The 17,128-nt window shown below is 45.7% G+C and overlaps 1 protein-coding gene and 1 long non-coding RNA gene across 2 annotated transcripts in view; one reads left to right on the forward strand and one right to left on the reverse strand.

The window, feature by feature from the left end:
* Window positions 1–17,128, forward strand: part of tnmd (tenomodulin) — a 123,946-nt gene that overhangs the window by 87,890 nt on the left and 18,928 nt on the right. The gene's annotated exons all lie outside the window — the stretch shown is intronic.
* On the reverse strand, window positions 11,446–12,732 carry LOC111947973. Its single transcript, XR_002873965.1, has 2 exons — window positions 12,521–12,732; window positions 11,446–12,162 (listed from the first exon to the last, which is right to left on the reverse strand). It is a non-coding gene; the product is annotated as an uncharacterized LOC111947973 (long non-coding RNA).

The following is a 17,128-nucleotide window of genomic DNA, read 5'->3' on the forward strand; positions in this document are numbered from 1 at the left end:
CATTTTTGACCTAAACATGTAAACACATCCTTGGCTCTGCGGTTAGGAAATGGTATTTGGGAATCTCTTTATACCAGGAGCCAGCCTGGCCATTGGAACATCGCCACAGTGCCCATCCAGACTGGGACAGCAACGGGGTCCACTTCAGAGCCGTGAGCTGCTGTGTTTAACTCCAGCTGTCCCAGCAAGGGAGACAACTGCAGCAACATCCACTGACCAAGCTGACAAGCCCTGGCAGAAAAGATCCCCACAAGAAAAACACTGGCTCAGGCAGGCTGGTCAAAAAAAAATAGTTTTGCCATTGTCTTGCAGCTCGCAGATCAAGTGGTTTAGTTTTCCAGTAATGTCAGTCAAGAATGCAAGTTCAGATTCACAATGTTCATATTCACCATATTCAACAGACATCTCCTCCAATAGCACCTTAAAAATCCTGTGCTGTTTTGCTTTGCAGCTGAGGTTGTTTACGATTTTCAGAATAAGAGTCATTATATGTCCAGAGCCAATCACTTCTGCACATAAGCCTGCTGGTGAATGACGCAGCAGTAATGCAGACATTTTGGAAAGTCTGGGTCAGCTTTACAGTGAGTGATGAAACCTGTTTGTCTATTGATCATAGCAGGAGTCCCATCTGCAGTCACTGCTACCAGCTTTTCTAATTGTACCTTTTTCTGCACAAAAACTCCTTCACCGTGTTATACATTTCAACTCCTCTTGTAGTTGTCTGTTAGGGCAGATGTGTCAGGAGTTCTTCTCTTGTGGAAACCAAAAGCTATGCTGTACTGTTGCCGTCCACAGACTCATCACACTGGACGTTAACCACCTGCACTTTGCAAGATCCCGGTCCAGCTAATTGGCCAAGTTATCAGACATAGCTGACACTCATCTAGACATTGTAGTGGAAATTGAATGAGTTCTATTGTTCTCATCCTTAGGGACAGTGATAGCAATTATCATCATTGCTTGAATTTTTTTCATGCTATATGCAAAAGTTTTTGTCCCTTAAGGCAACAGATTACAGCCCCCCCCCCCCCCCCCCCCCCCCAGGCTGCTGTCATATTAACATTAGCTTGGAGCTCCAGAATGGACAAGAAAAAACGACGAGAATGGCTCGAGCGGGGCGTTGCTCACGGGGCGGTCGCTCGTGCCATGCGGTCGCACGTGCTCGGGCCCGCTAAATGCTACTTGTAGCTTTAATAACTTTTGATACTTGACCAAATTTTTCTATGAAAATTCCTGAAACAGTGTTTTGTCAATTTTACTGATACAGTATTATTATTGTCACGGTTGAGACGGGACACAAATGCAGGACAGCAAAAGAGCTTCAAAAGCAAACAAGGTTTAATCACAATTTGTACTCGAAATGACTGAAGGGAACTTACAGAACGACCCAGTGACAAGATACAAACAGACCAGGGTTTAAATACACAAAAGGAAATGACAAACAGGTGAGCAGACAGGGGCCGGTGATGACTGGTGAAGTTACCTAGTGAAACAAACGGGCACTGAACGGAAGTAACAAAATAAAAGCCCAAAACCGGAAGTGAGAAAACACCCACCAAACCCGCCCTGGCTCCGGCTCCTGACAATACCCTTCCCTCAAGGGGCGCCTCTGGGCGCACCACCAGGCTTGTCAGGGTGCCGCTTGTGGAAGTCCTTAAGCATGCCCTTATCCAAGATCCTTGATGTAGGCTCCAAGGACCTCTCCTCAGGTCCGTAATCCTTCCAATCCACCAGGTACTGAAGGCCCCGACCTCGACGTCTGACGTCCATAATGCGCTTGATCGTCCAAGCGGGCAAACCGTCGATGATGCGGGGTGGTGGTGGTTGGGCGGGCGCGGGTTGGAGAGGACCCGTGATGTAGGGCTTGACCTGGGAAACATGAAACACAGCATGCACTCGCATGGTTCGTGGCAGACGTAAGCGGACTGCCACAGGGTTGATGACCTTCTCCACCACAAATGGCCCGATGAACTTGGGCGCGAGTTTCCTTGACTCCGTCCGCAGCTTGATGTTGGAGGTGGATAGGAGAACCGACTGACCCGGCGTGTAGGTGGGTGCCGGTAGCCGGTGCCGATCAGCCAGCCTCTTGTTTGCTGCAGACAAGCGTAGGAGTGCTGCACGAGCCTCCCTTCAGATGCGTCGACAGCGTCGGTAAAGGTGTTGCACCGAAGGCACGGCCACCTCCCTCTCCTGCTCAGGGAATAATGGTGGTTGGTAGCACAGGGAACCCTCAAACGGGGACATACCCGAAGCTGATGACGTCAAGGCATTATGGGCATACTCCACCCAGGGCAGGAGGGTGCTCCACGACGACTGGCGACGGGAGCAGACGCACCAGGGGCCACCTAAAGGTCCTTGTTAGTCCTCTCCGCCTGCCCGTTGGTCTGGGGATGGAAGCCTGAGGAGAGACTGGCCGAAGGACCAAAGGCCGCACAGAAAGCCTTCCAAACCTGTGACACGAACTCTGGCCCACGGTCAGAAACAATGTCCACTGGTATTCCATGCAGTCTGAAAACATGTACGATAATGAGCCTGGCTGTTTCAGAGGCAGACGGCAGTTTCCTCAGAGGCACGAAGTGGGCTGCCTTAGAGAAACGATCCACCACAGTCATAACCACCGTCTTGCCGGCGGATGGAGGCAGTCCCGTAACGAAGTCCAACGCTACATGTGACCAAGGACGACTCGAGACAGGTAAGGGATGTAACAACCCAGGTGGTGGTTGAGTGCTGACCTTATTTTGGGCGCAGATCATACAGGCCGAAACAAATTGCTTGGCATCACTAGCCAAACCGGGCCACCAGAAACTGCGACGCAGGAAGGTGATAGTCCTGTGCACTCCGGGTGAACCGTGTAGCATGGGCCCACTGGAGGGCCTGGCTCCTCATGGCCCTAGGGACATAAAGTCTGTTAGGAGGGCCCCCTCCAGGGTCTGGCTCGTGGTTCTGGGCATCCTTAATGTCCTTCTCTAACCGCCAGGAGAGAGCACCTAGAACACAAGCGGTGGGTATTATCGTCTGAGAGGTCTGCACCTCAATTAAGGGCTCCGACTGTCGGGAAAGGGCATCAGGTTTCACGTTCTTTGAGCCAGGGCGATAGGACACCACAAAATCAAAACGAGCAAAGAAAAGTGACCACCGTGCCTGTCTTGGGTTCAGCCGTTTTGCGGTCCGGATATAAGACAAGTTTTTATGATCCGTCCAGACCACAAAAGGGTGACCCGCCCCCTCTAACCAATGCCTCCACTCCTCCAGCGCCAGTTTAATGGCCAACAGTTTCTTATCCCCGACGTCATACCCCATCTCCGCAGGAGTAAGTGTAGCACCTATGCTATTAGGCAGAGGTAGTCAAGCTACTGGACCAGATATAGGTTCGCACGGAGTGGTGTGTATTGAATAAAAGAGCCAAGAGTCAATATAAAGGTAGAATGGAAAAAGCCGGCAGTTTACTGAACAATTGACAAACAACAATAAACATACAAATTTGGTTCTTAAGTAATGTTAAGACACCTTTTCAACACCCTTTATGTTGTTTTTTCCTTTACTTTTTCTGTTAAAGTTCAAATAAAAGGTTTTGTTCAAGTTAATTTCAGTTTCAATCTATTTTAATTAAAGATGACCGGTCATTTGTTTTAAAGGGATTTTAGTTACAGAACTAAATTTATTTAACTTAAATTTAGTTTAAGCTTTCTTTTGAGTTCACTATAATTACCCTTTTCACTTTTTTGTAAATCAGTTTTGTCACTTTAAATTTACACCAAAAGTATCCTTTAAAGTTACAAAATATCAGATATCAAACAAAAGACAATTCAATATGCAAAGCAAACAAAGAACTGTTTTTCTAAATGTCCAATTGCTTAGCAAAATCCTTTAAAGTTTGTTAGCAGACGTATCCAGTTTTGGTAGTGCTCCTTTAAAGTATATTGGATCCACAGTTAGTGTTCAATCTCCTACCGCGACCTTGGCAGAGATTTTGTAGTAGTGAGGAAAAGTAAAGGACCACGTGATGCTCTACAGGCAGTCCGGATTATCGTGCTCCTTGGGTAGGCTCGCCATCCATGGATCAGGAGAAGTCCAGAACGATCCGGTCCGGAACCGTCTCCCAATTACTCTCGGGGGGACTCAAAAACCTGGCCTGCAGGACAGGCCATAAAAATAATTTTAGTCCATATGCAAAATAAAACCACTCCAAAATGAAAGCGGAGCCGCACTAGAAGGCTACGTGACTCTTTAGAAACTTAAAATGGCGGCTGCTCTTTTTTCTTTTTCATACATCCAACTCTACTTGCAAAATTAGCTTCATTTCACACAAAATATACCCAAAATACATCAAATAAAATACATTCATGTTTCGAAGTGTCAAAGAAAATTATAAATAACTCAAAAGTACTGTTTTGTCATCTTTTCACAACTTAAATTGGTCTCAACTGGGCTCGCCTCATCACGGCAAAACCCACGCCACAAAAGTAGGCAAAATACAAAACAAAACTCACCAAAACTCGTCTCGTAATGGCATAAAATCTTATTTGGCTCACACCCCTCTTCCGGTCTGGCTAGACAACAGGTTTGCACCGTTATTTTAGTTTTTCACCGTAGTTTTTCAGCTAATGGCTACTCTGCTGCGCGTGCTTGCTGTCTCTGCCCTAAACAGGCCTATCTCTCCGCTACGCAACGCACAGGTTGGGGAGGGTTCTTGAAAAACTTTAAACTTTATCGACAACAAAAACAATTTCTCTTTTTAAACAAAAATAGTAATAAAACCTATAAATTATTAATGTTAATACTATTTATATTTTTATCCTCACAACTTTTAGCTGTTTTTATCATGTTGTTTATTAATATTTATTGACCTTTTTATATCATTGTAAAATGCTCTATTATTACTGAGTGTATTTGTAACGGGGGTTACATCCTCCCCTCCTTTTCTCATGCACGTCCTCGTACATGTTTCACACAGTTTCTATCTTTAACATCTTGGGAGCATTTAAAGAGTCAGTGAATGCTACTGCTAAGCTTTGAAATAGAGACTGGACTACAGTGACGAGTGGGTTACCTAGTTCAGGATAGGTCAGTCTCTGAGCAGGTTCCCTATGTCTGTTTGAACGTCTTAGGGGATCAGTGATGGTGTCATTAGTGTCAGTGGCTTCTGGGCACTGGTCTGTGTCAGTGACAATCTCTATGGGCATTTCAGAAATGTCTTTGGTTTGGCTGTCTGTTTCAGGGGACTTTTCAGGATCTACTTGAGGTAGGTTTTCTTCTTCAGGGTAAGTATCAACTTGGATATCTCCGTCAGTTTCGATTGGATTCTCTTCAGGTAAGTTTCTTTCTACAGGTTCGGTTAAGGACTCTTCTGGTGGGTTTGTCTCACTTGGTAAGTATGTCTCATCCGATAGTTGTTGACTCTCTTTAGCTTCAGCAGCTTTGGTTGTTTCCACTGGCGTTTGCCCTACAGCGGTTTCAGGGTTCTCTGTGTCAGGTGGGATGTAGGGACTTTTGGTTTCCACTACTAGATCATGATAATCGTAGTAATAGCCAGGATCAGAATCTTCACAATCGGACCCTTGTTCAACACTTTCTGTTTGTTGGCGTGTTTTGGGTCGCCTTGGTTTGTCTTTCACAATTTGTTCTGCTTCCTCTGGGCTAGCAGGAAGGAAACCGCATGGCAATAACAGGTCACGATGAAGGGTTCTTTGAGGACCGTCTCTTGTCTCTGGTTTAACAACATAGACAGGGAGGTTGTTTGATTGTTTCACAATGATGTAAACTTCAGGTTCCCAGCGGTCGGCTAACTTATGCTTGCCTCGCATACGAAGGTTTCTCACGAGCACTCTGTCGCCTTCCTTCAAGGTGGACTCAACAATGCATTTATCAAATCTTGCTTTGTTGCGACTGGCCGATTTCTTTGCCATTTCAGTTGCTATTTTGTAGCTGGATTCGAGGCTTGACTTGAGGTTGCGAACGTACTCTGAGTGGGAACTTGGCTGATGGTCGACTGGCAGACCGAACGCGAGGTCGACGGGTAGCCGGGGCTGTCGGCCAAACATTAGTTCATATGGGGTAAACCCCGTCACCTCATTCTTTGTACAATTATAAGCATGTACTAAGGGTCGGACGTGTTCGCGCCAGTGTGTTTTCTTGTGATTCTCCAGTGTGCCAAGCATGCCGAGGAGGGTCCTGTTGAACCGTTCAACAGGGTTCCCTCTCGGATGGTAAGGAGTAGTTCGTACTTTTCGAATACCAGCCAGCTGACAGAGCTCCTTTATCGTGCGAGACTCGAAGTCCGGACCCTGGTCACTATGAAGTCTCTCGGGAAAACCATAGTGAGAGATGAAGTTTTCCCAGAGGAATCGAGCAACTGTGCGCGCCTTTTGGTTTGGAGTTGGCAAGGCGAGCGCATACTTCGTGAAGTGGTCTGTAATCACCAACACATCCTTCGTGTTGCTCGAATCTGGCTCTAGACTTAGAAAGTCGATGCACACCAACTCTAGTGGACGGGTGACGACAATGTTCACGAGAGGTGCGGCTTTTTCTGGTCGGGCTTTGCGACGTGTGCAACGTTCGCAAGTCTTGACCTTGAGCTCAATGTCTGTGGCCATTTTGGGCCAATAGAATCGCTTTCTCACCAGGTCCCATGTCCTCTCGACACCTAAGTGTCCCATGTCGTCGTGTAAACTTTTCAGGACAAGGGGTCTCAACTCTTGTGGTAGCACGAGTTGATACTGCGTTTGTGCACTTTCTTGTCTGGTACGATAGAGGACTCCGTCTTTAAGGACTAACTTGTTCCACTCTCTTAGCAACAAGCCAAGTTCAGGAAGCTCATTTTTTGCAGTTGGTGGGGGTTTTTCTCCCAACGTTATCTGGTTGACTATTTCTCTGATGCTTGTATCAGCATGTTGTTTTTCTTTCAAGTCTGATGTCGTAAAGTGAGGAATGACTGGCAAACCACCAAGCTGGTCCTCCTCTTCATAGCTTTGGGGGACGGCTTGGGGAGTGAGAGCAAAAGACAGAACCAAAGGATTGTCAGTAAAGGACTCTGCTAGTTCGTCTGTGGACTGGTGGACAAAGTGCTTTTCACAGATGGCTTTTATTATGCTCTGGTCAACAAGGTTTGAATGGGGTGTGTCAGGTAGGTGCCTTTGTGTGAACTGTTGGATTCTTTCCAGTTCTTTCTTGGACAGCATGTCGTCTGGTTGTGCGCTATGTGGGCGTCGGGATAGTCCGTCCGCGTCCTGATTTTGTTTTCCTGCCCTGTATTGCAGTTGGAAGTCAAAGGTGGACAGCGCAGCTAACCATCTGTAACTTGTAGCGTCAAGTTTTGCGGTGGTCAAGACGTACGTTAAGGGGTTGCTGTCAGTGATCACAACGAAAGGGCGTCCGTAAAGGTAATCTTGGAATTTTTCGGTAACTGCCCATTTTAGCGCGAGAAATTCTAACTTGTGTGCAGGGTACTTAGCTTCACACTTTGACAACCCGCGGCTTGCGAAGGCGATCACACGTTTCTGACCTTCTTGTGTTTGGTAGAGGGCTGCCCCCAACCCTGAAGTGCTTGCGTCTGTGTGCAAGGTAAAGGGAAGAGTAGGGTCGGCAAACCCGAGCACTGGGGCACTTGTCAATTTTTCGATGATTTCGTCAAATGCTGTTTGACAGTCCACATTCCATCTTGCTCCAAAAGGATCTTTGGGGTTATGATATTGGGCTGTGCCGGCTTTGGCACTTGTCTTTTTATGCAGAGGTGGATATCCGCTTGTGAGTTGGTTGAGAGGTCGCATGATCTTTGAATAATCCTTTATGAATCTGCGATAGTATCCACAGAATCCTAAGAATGTCCGCAATTCCTTCAAAGTGTTTGGTTTTGGCCAGGTTTTGAGTGACGAGATTTTCTCAGGATCAGTCTCGATTCCTTTTTCTGAGATGATGTGGCCAAGGTACTTTACGGAGCTCTGGAAAAACCTGCACTTTTGTGGCGACAGTTTTAGACCATACTCTTTCAAACGACCCAGGACTTGCAAGAGGCGTTCTTCGTGTTCCTCCAAGGTTGAAGAGAACACTATTAGGTCGTCAAGGAACACAAGGGCTTGTTTCAGGTTGAGCTCTCCCACGCAACGCTCCATGAGCCTCTGGAACGTGCTGGGGGCATTTGTGATTCCTTGAGGCATTCTATTAAACTCAAAGAAACCGAGGGGGCAGACGAAGGCAGTTTTCTGTTTATCGGCCTCCTCCATTTCTATCTGATAGAAGCCTGATTTTAGGTCTAAGACCGAAAACCAGTGTGATCCACTTAAAGCCGAGAAAGACTCCTCGAGATTGGGTAAGGCGTACGAGTCTTTTACAGTCTGCAGATTTAACTTTCTGTAGTCAATGCATAATCTGACATCTCCATTTTTCTTGCGAACGACTACAATCGGGGACGAAAAGGGAGATTCAGACTCGCGAATGACTCCGGCATCGAGGAGCTGTTGCAAGTGGTTGCGTACTGCCTCCAAGTCTTGCGGATGTATCGGCCTGGCCCTGTGTTTGAAAGGTGTAGGGTCGCTGAGAGTGATGTGGTGCTTGATTTTTCCAGTACGACCAAAGTCAAGCTCGTGTTGGGCAAATACCTCTGGCATTGAGTTTAACTTGTCTGTTATTCTTTGTTTCCACTCACTAGAGATGGGGGAATCACCAAAATCAAACTGGAGATTTGACTTGTTCTCAGATTTTGGATTCACTGTTTTATTGTTTGCAGGCTGGACACTTTGGATAGCATGAATCTCTGCAATGATTGTCTTTGGGGTGAGTGTGATGGCATGATCAGATTCGTTCTTGAGGATGACTGGTATGCAGCGAGGGAACTTGGATGGGAGGGTTGCTAACCCATCTTCGACAAAAAGGCCACCAGGTAAAGAGGTGGTTGTTGGCGCCTCAACAGTCACCCATTTTCCAGTTTCTGGTACTCTGCGAGTTATCGATCCTTCCAAAACTTTTGTTTGTCCAGCTCCAATAGTTTCACAATCAGTACTGTGGAGTCTGACTTCACCCAAGCCTGAATTAACGGAGTGTTTTTTTCTGGCTGCAAGTGTTTTGAGAACGACTTTGTACCCATATGGAACTGAATGTTTTTCTTTGGAATCTACAACCAATCCGTACTGCTCATACAAGATGTCCAAGGTGTTAGTACCTATCAGCAGCGAAGGTGAGTTGGAGCTTAAGTTGGGAACGATCAGGGCTAGTGTTGGCACTTCAATGTCCGCACCCAATGAACTCTTGGGGAACGTGATGGCAGTTTCGATAAAGCCAAGGTAGGGGACATTCTGGCCGTTCGCTCCTTCTACCTCCAGCAGGTCGTTTAAGCTGTGGACAGGTAAGTGAGACAGTTTTTCTTCGTAGAAGGATTGGGAGATCGTCGTTACTTGCGAGCCCGTGTCTAATAGACAGCTGCACACATGATCGTCAATGGCTACTTGGGCAGTGCACTTCGCTCCAACAAGACCTTTTGGAAGAGAAAGTGACATTTCAGCTTGTGTGTGGAAGTTCAAGACGCGTTTCTTTTCCTTGGGACTCTTTGTCTTTGGCTCAGCTCCAATTTGTCCCACAACTGGAGCCCTCTTTAGTTTAAAAAAGTAGGTTCTTGTCCATTCACTTTGTCCCATGCCATCTGCTTGTCTCTTAAGAGTTTCCTTTTTTCAGCAACTAGGGGAGAGTTTGGCTCATTTTCACACTGGGGCTTGATGTGCCCGTCCTCCCCACATCTGAAGCAGTACCAGGGCTTTGGACGATTTCTTGGATGAGGTTCTGATTTTTGTTCTGAAGGCTGTGGCTTTGGAGTTTTGAAACTTTCAGGGGGGACTTTTGTCTTGGTCGAGTTTGTGGATTTTGACTTGACTTTACTGTTTGAGTCTTTTTTGTTCTTTAGAGATGCAAGATGGGACTGCAGATTGGCGATCTGCTTCTTGAGGTCTTGTATTTCAGAAAGGGAGTCAACAGTTTTTGATGTATCTCGCTCTGGACTTTGGGACTGAGCGCCTTGGTAGTTGGAAAACACTTTTGGTTTTGTTGTATTCAAGTGCTGTTTCATGCGCGACATTTTCGCTGTGCGCCTTTTCTCAGCAGTCCGGAGCATGAGAAGGAGTTCGGAAAAGTTAGGTGGAATTTGCCTTTTCTGTTCGAGTTGGAGCTCTGCTATTAGCTCATTGTCCCAACAGCCTCTTATGAACTGCTTTAACAGCTGCTTGTCTAGTTCACCAGCAGGAACACCACCTCTTATGAACGTGGTGTTCAGCATGACTTGAAGACGCTGGAGGTAAGACGATGGTGCCTCACCATTATTCTGCACAGTGTTCAAGTATTTGGCAAAGAGGTCGTCTCCATCTTCAACCGTACCGAAGGCAGAGTCGAGTATTTTCAAGTAGGTGGAAGGAGGTGACTCTGTAGGTATGTGCTTTACCAGATCGACAGCAGGTGAAGAGAGACTTTCCAAGAGCCTCCTGGATTTGCATGAATCAGGCTGTCTGGGGTCTTTTAAAAGGAGTTCCACACTCGAGCGCCAGCTCTCATAGTCGACTTCGTTGTTTGGGTGGGGACAGCGCCCTGAAAAGGGTCTCAATCTGAAAGGAGTGTTCATCTGAGCATTGAAGTCTTCAGTTCTCAGCACATGTTCCACTATTACTTTCTGAAGCTCTGGTGGGTTTACTTCAGAAGGTTTGAGAGTGGGTGTCTTAACACTGACCTGCACTCGTGGGGGATTCTCAACTGGAGCTTGGATCAGTGGGTGGACTGGTTCAAGAGTTGGTGGGTTCTCTTGCAGAGGACTGAGAGGAGCATTCGTGTCAGGGACTTGGGGTGAGTCCTGGCGGTCACCTGAGTCATTTTCGTCAGGGTTAACTACTTGGCTTATAGAGGAAAGTTCGTCTCTCAGTAAGTCTGCAAAGTCTTTACCTGTCAGTCTTGCAATGTCTCTCAGTTCAGTCAGGTAAGTCTGAGTAGCTGTCTTGCTAACTACGGGGCTGTAAACTGAGCTTAATGCTTCGACAAGGTAAAGTATGTCAGGTTTGTTCTTGGGTGAGAATCTGTATGGCAGTAAGCTAGATAATGCCTGGACTGGTGCACTGGACGCGTACTCAAGAAAGGACTGCTTGCCCTTTTCTGGACACGGGGGATCTACAGGTACCATTGTCTGAATGGACCCATATTGTTTGAGGAAGTCAAAAAGCTCTTCATCAGATTCAGTGTCAGTTAAACCAGTAATAAGAAGTGAGTTCGGTATCTTAACATTACTTCGTTGCACGGCTTCCATTTTTTGTTCAGTTCTTAGTCAAATTTGAGCTCTGAAAATTATTTACGAACCACTCCTGGCTGGCTCGCCAAGAATTTGTAGCACCTATGCTATTAGGCAGAGGTAGTCAAGCTACTGGACCAGATATAGGTTCGCACGGAGTGGTGTGTATTGAATAAAAGAGCCAAGAGTCAATATAAAGGTAGAATGGAAAAAGCCGGCAGTTTACTGAACAATTGACAAACAACAATAAACATACAAATTTGGTTCTTAAGTAATGTTAAGACACCTTTTCAACACCCTTTATGTTGTTTTTTCCTTTACTTTTTCTGTTAAAGTTCAAATAAAAGGTTTTGTTCAAGTTAATTTCAGTTTCAATCTATTTTAATTAAAGATGACCGGTCATTTGTTTTAAAGGGATTTTAGTTACAGAACTAAATTTATTTAACTTAAATTTAGTTTAAGCTTTCTTTTGAGTTCACTATAATTACCCTTTTCACTTTTTTGTAAATCAGTTTTGTCACTTTAAATTTACACCAAAAGTATCCTTTAAAGTTACAAAATATCAGATATCAAACAAAAGACAATTCAATATGCAAAGCAAACAAAGAACTGTTTTTCTAAATGTCCAATTGCTTAGCAAAATCCTTTAAAGTTTGTTAGCAGACGTATCCAGTTTTGGTAGTGCTCCTTTAAAGTATATTGGATCCACAGTTAGTGTTCAATCTCCTACCGCGACCTTGGCAGAGATTTTGTAGTAGTGAGGAAAAGTAAAGGACCACGTGATGCTCTACAGGCAGTCCGGATTATCGTGCTCCTTGGGTAGGCTCGCCATCCATGGATCAGGAGAAGTCCAGAACGATCCGGTCCGGAACCGTCTCCCAATTACTCTCGGGGGGACTCAAAAACCTGGCCTGCAGGACAGGCCATAAAAATAATTTTAGTCCATATGCAAAATAAAACCACTCCAAAATGAAAGCGGAGCCGCACTAGAAGGCTACGTGACTCTTTAGAAACTTAAAATGGCGGCTGCTCTTTTTTCTTTTTCATACATCCAACTCTACTTGCAAAATTAGCTTCATTTCACACAAAATATACCCAAAATACATCAAATAAAATACATTCATGTTTCGAAGTGTCAAAGAAAATTATAAATAACTCAAAAGTACTGTTTTGTCATCTTTTCACAACTTAAATTGGTCTCAACTGGGCTCGCCTCATCACGGCAAAACCCACGCCACAAAAGTAGGCAAAATACAAAACAAAACTCACCAAAACTCGTCTCGTAATGGCATAAAATCTTATTTGGCTCACACCCCTCTTCCGGTCTGGCTAGACAACAGGTTTGCACCGTTATTTTAGTTTTTCACCGTAGTTTTTCAGCTAATGGCTACTCTGCTGCGCGTGCTTGCTGTCTCTGCCCTAAACAGGCCTATCTCTCCGCTACGCAACGCACAGGTTGGGGAGGGTTCTTGAAAAACTTTAAACTTTATCGACAACAAAAACAATTTCTCTTTTTAAACAAAAATAGTAATAAAACCTATAAATTATTAATGTTAATACTATTTATATTTTTATCCTCACAACTTTTAGCTGTTTTTATCATGTTGTTTATTAATATTTATTGACCTTTTTATATCATTGTAAAATGCTCTATTATTACTGAGTGTATTTGTAACGGGGGTTACATAAGCCTTCGGGGAAAAAAAGCACAGGGGTGCAGTTTGTTGTCCTCTTTACGTTGCTGGGACAATACCGCACCAACCCCCACGTCCGAGGCGTCGACCTCCACAATAAATTGGATGGAAGGATCTGGCTGAACGAGCACCGGCGCCGTAGTAAACAGGTGTTTAAGTTTACAAAAGGCGGCCTCAGCGGCTTCAGTCCAGCGAAACGGGGATGAGGTAGAGGTCAAGCCTGTAAGTGGAGCCACAACCGAACTATAATGACGGATGAAGCGACGTAAGTAATTGGCGAACCCCAGGAACCTCTGTAACTGCTTACGGGACTCTGGAGTAGGCCAATTGACCACAGCGCTGATCTTGGCGGGTTCCGGACGAACCTCCCCCTCCGCAATCACAAAGCCCAAAACCAGACACGCTGGGGGAGTGGAACTCACATTTTTCAGCCTTGACAAACAACTTGTTCTCCAGGAGCCGCTGGAGGACCAGGCGAACATGCCGCCTATGTTCGTTGAGGCTCCTGGAGAAAACAAGAATGTCATCAAGGTAGACAAACACAAAATGGTGTATGTAATCTCGGAGCACGTCATTTATGAGTCTCTGGAACACCGCCGGAGTATTAGAAAGTCCAAAAGGCATCACTAGGTATTCATAATGTCCCAGGGGAGTGGTGAAAGCGGTATTCCACTCATCGCCTTTCCTTATGCGCACCAAATGGTATGCATTACGCAGGTCCAACTTGGTGAACACCCGCGCCATCTGCAGAGACTCAAATGCGGAGTTCATAAGAGGCAGGGGATACCTGTCTTTAATCGTTATGGCGTTCAGCCCCCGAAAATCAATACAAGGACGCAGCGTCCCGTCCTTCTTGCCCACGAAAAAGAAACCTGCTCCAACAGGCGATGAGGAGGGTCTTATGAGGCCCGCCCGGAGAGAGTCAGTGATGTACCGGTCCATGGCCCCTCTCTCAGGTTTAGACAGACTGTAGAGATGACTCCTGGGAAGGGCGGCTCCAGGCAGCAGTTCAGTAGCACAGTCGTAAGGCCTGTGTGGGGGTAAGGAAAGAGCTCGGGACTTAGAAAATACCTCTCTCAGATCGCGGTATTCAGGCGGAACACTGGAGAGGTCAGGTGAGGGCGGCTGCCCTACCGGGTCGGCGGAGTCAGCCCCTGGATACCGAGCTGAACGCAGACAGACTCCATGACAGTCATCACTCCAACTCACAGTACGGTTAGTAGGCCAATCTATATGGGGATTATGGAGAAGAAGCCAAGAAAAACCTAATACTACAGGATTATGGGAGGACTCGAAAAGATAGAACTCTGTGTGCTCGTGATGATTTCCAGACAGAATGAGGTGAACGGGCTCCGTAATCTGGTTAATAGTAGCAACTGACTTACCATTAAGGGAAATAACCTTTAATGGATGGGAAAGGGACCTGGCCCTGAGACCGATCTGTCTGGCCAGCTCAGCATCCATAAGGTTCCGTTCGGACCCAGAATCTAATAACGCCTGAATGGAAAACCCCTTACCCCCAGAAAGAATTTGACCCTTCAAAATACAGGAAGTGGATGTAGCACTAGTGGGCGCTTGACCCCCGCTCGTCAGTGTGCCCACTCTTAAGGACGAGCAGAGGCTTTTTGGCAATCCTTACAGAAATGACCCCGCCGACCACAGTAAAGACACTCACCCGCTGCCATCCACCGTCTGCGTTCAGTGGGAGATAACCGACCACGCCCTAGCTGCATGGGCTCCTCTGATGGTGCTGCCGGAACGGCTGTGGAGGTGACAGAAGACAAGTGAGTGGTAATACGACCATGGTCGACTGGGGACACCCTGTACGGGGTAACCGTCTCGCGGCTTCCTCGCCGACGGTCCTGCAGCCGATTGTCAATACCAATGGCCAAAGCAATGAGCGGCTCCAGAGAGGCAACTCCAAAGGAGCCAAATGGTCCTTTAACTCCTCCGATAATCCCTCCAAAAACGCGTCTGTGAGCGCTGCGGGGTTCCACCCGCTCTCAGCAGCGAGAGTCCGGAACTCGATGGCATACTCTGCCACTCGGCGGTCCCCCTGAGTCAGCCGCATCAGCGCCCGCGCCGCCTCCCTGCCGGGTTTCGTATGTTGAAAAACCAGGGAAAATGCCTCTAGAAAGGCAGGGAGTGATGAGCAGGTCTCTCCCCCACGTTGCCACTCCGCAGTGGCCCACGCTCCAGCTCTTCGGAGAGGTGAGAGATGATGAACGCCACTTTGGAGCGGTCCGTGGGAAAGTTAGCAGCCTGTAACTCGAAGTGAAGTTCACACTGGGTGACGAACGCTCGACAGTCCCCGGAGTCGCCAGAAAACCTCTCAGGACGTGCCAGTCGTATCCCCGAAATGGAAGACGTCTGGACCGGAACCACCGGGGTGGGCACAGGAGGGGATGGATGAGATGGAAGCGGCTGCTGGATCTGTCTAGCCAAGGCATCAAGGCGGTTGACGATTAAGCTCAGCTGCTGCTCCTGGCGCCCCGACATCTCCAACATCCCTCGTCGAAGGCAGTTCAGCTGCTCCTCCTGGTGACTGATGATCCAATCCCGGTCACTGCTCTGGGCTCGTGCACTCTCCGCGTCTGCTGTGTCCAAGGTGACTGGGTCGTAATGTCACGGTTGAGACGGGACACAAATGCAGGACAGCAAAAGAGCTTCAAAAGCAAGCAAGGTTTAATCACAATTTGTACTCGAAATGACTGAAGGGAACTTACAGAACGACCCAGTGACAAGAAACAAACAGACCAGGGTTTAAATACACAAAAGGAAATGACAAAGAGGTGAGCAGACAGGTGCCGGTGATGACTGGTGAAGTTACCTAGTGAAACAAATGGGCGCTGAACGGAAGTAACAAAATAAAAGCCCAAAACCGGAAGTGAGAAAACACCCACCAAACCCACCCTGGCTCCGGCTCTTGACAATTATTTTTTTTTATCATATCAATGAATCAATTATTGAAAATTGTCAAATTGATTTACTTTTAATGATATTACTTCACTTGTTTAAAAAAAATTGATAAGCTGATCCATGAATTTTTCCTAATGAAACATAATTTTGCACATACTATTAACTTTTGATACTTGACCAAATTTTTCTATGAAAATTCCTGAAACAGTGTTTTGTCTATTTTACTGATACAGTATTATTTTTTAATCATATCAATGACTTTTATGATTAACTTAATCTGCATATATTTTGGATACTTCATTACCATGTTGATTTCTAAAAGTTATTTTTTACAAAATAATTTAAGTAATTCATCTTTGTCATGTGCCTTCTAGGAACCGGATATTGATAAATCATGTAATAAAATGGTTACAGTAGAACAGGGGTGGGATTATATAAGTTCGCTTCCTTCCACTCCCTTTCAAGCAATGTTTAATTTTATGTCTAGTTATACTTAGTTTGATTAGTTGTTGTATGAATGTATAACTGACGATTGGATTGTTTTTTTCTGTTGTATCATTCCTATTTGTTTGTTTGAAATAAACCATTTCAAATCAAAAAAATAATGAAAAATTTGATTTTGTGTTTTTTTTCATTTTAAATGGTTATTACACTCTTATCCCATGGAGTAAATTGTAAAATACTTATAGAAATTGAAAATATCATGTTTTCTGGAAAAAGGGGCGAAAGCATTCATTTACAGGACATTCTCTAACCCTTTTTATCATCTAAATTAGCAAAAAAAGTCAAGACAGACATTTTAAGGCTTAGGTGTTAAAAGGTTAAAGGCGTTAAATAATTGTTTACTTCCTAGCCAAAAATTCTGTTCCTCAAAGATCTGTTACTTCTTCTTTCAGAAGTTCTTCTATCATCCACCCGTTACCTGTACCATGTCACCTTTTTGAACTTGCCATTTAGATAAAAGACACCTGTCCACCCCCTGAAACAGTCAGGCTGAAACATTTTCACCATGACCAAGGAGCTGTCAAAGGTCACCAGGGGATTGTTGACCTGAACAGGGATGAACCTATAAGCAAACAGTTTGATGAGAAGAGATAAACTGTTGCAGCAAATGTTAAAAAATGGAAGAATTACAAGATCACCTCCAGCTGGGAGAACGGTAACTAAGGTTACTACAGTAACACACAATGTTGTCATGGATTCAAATCCTGCTGTTCGCCAGAGGTCCTTCTGCTTAAGCCAGCACTTGTTTAGGCCCGTCTAA

Source organism: Oryzias latipes, chromosome 10, assembly GCF_002234675.1.
Source record: "Oryzias latipes chromosome 10, ASM223467v1".
NCBI classification, from domain to species: Eukaryota; Metazoa; Chordata; class Actinopteri; order Beloniformes; family Adrianichthyidae; genus Oryzias; species Oryzias latipes.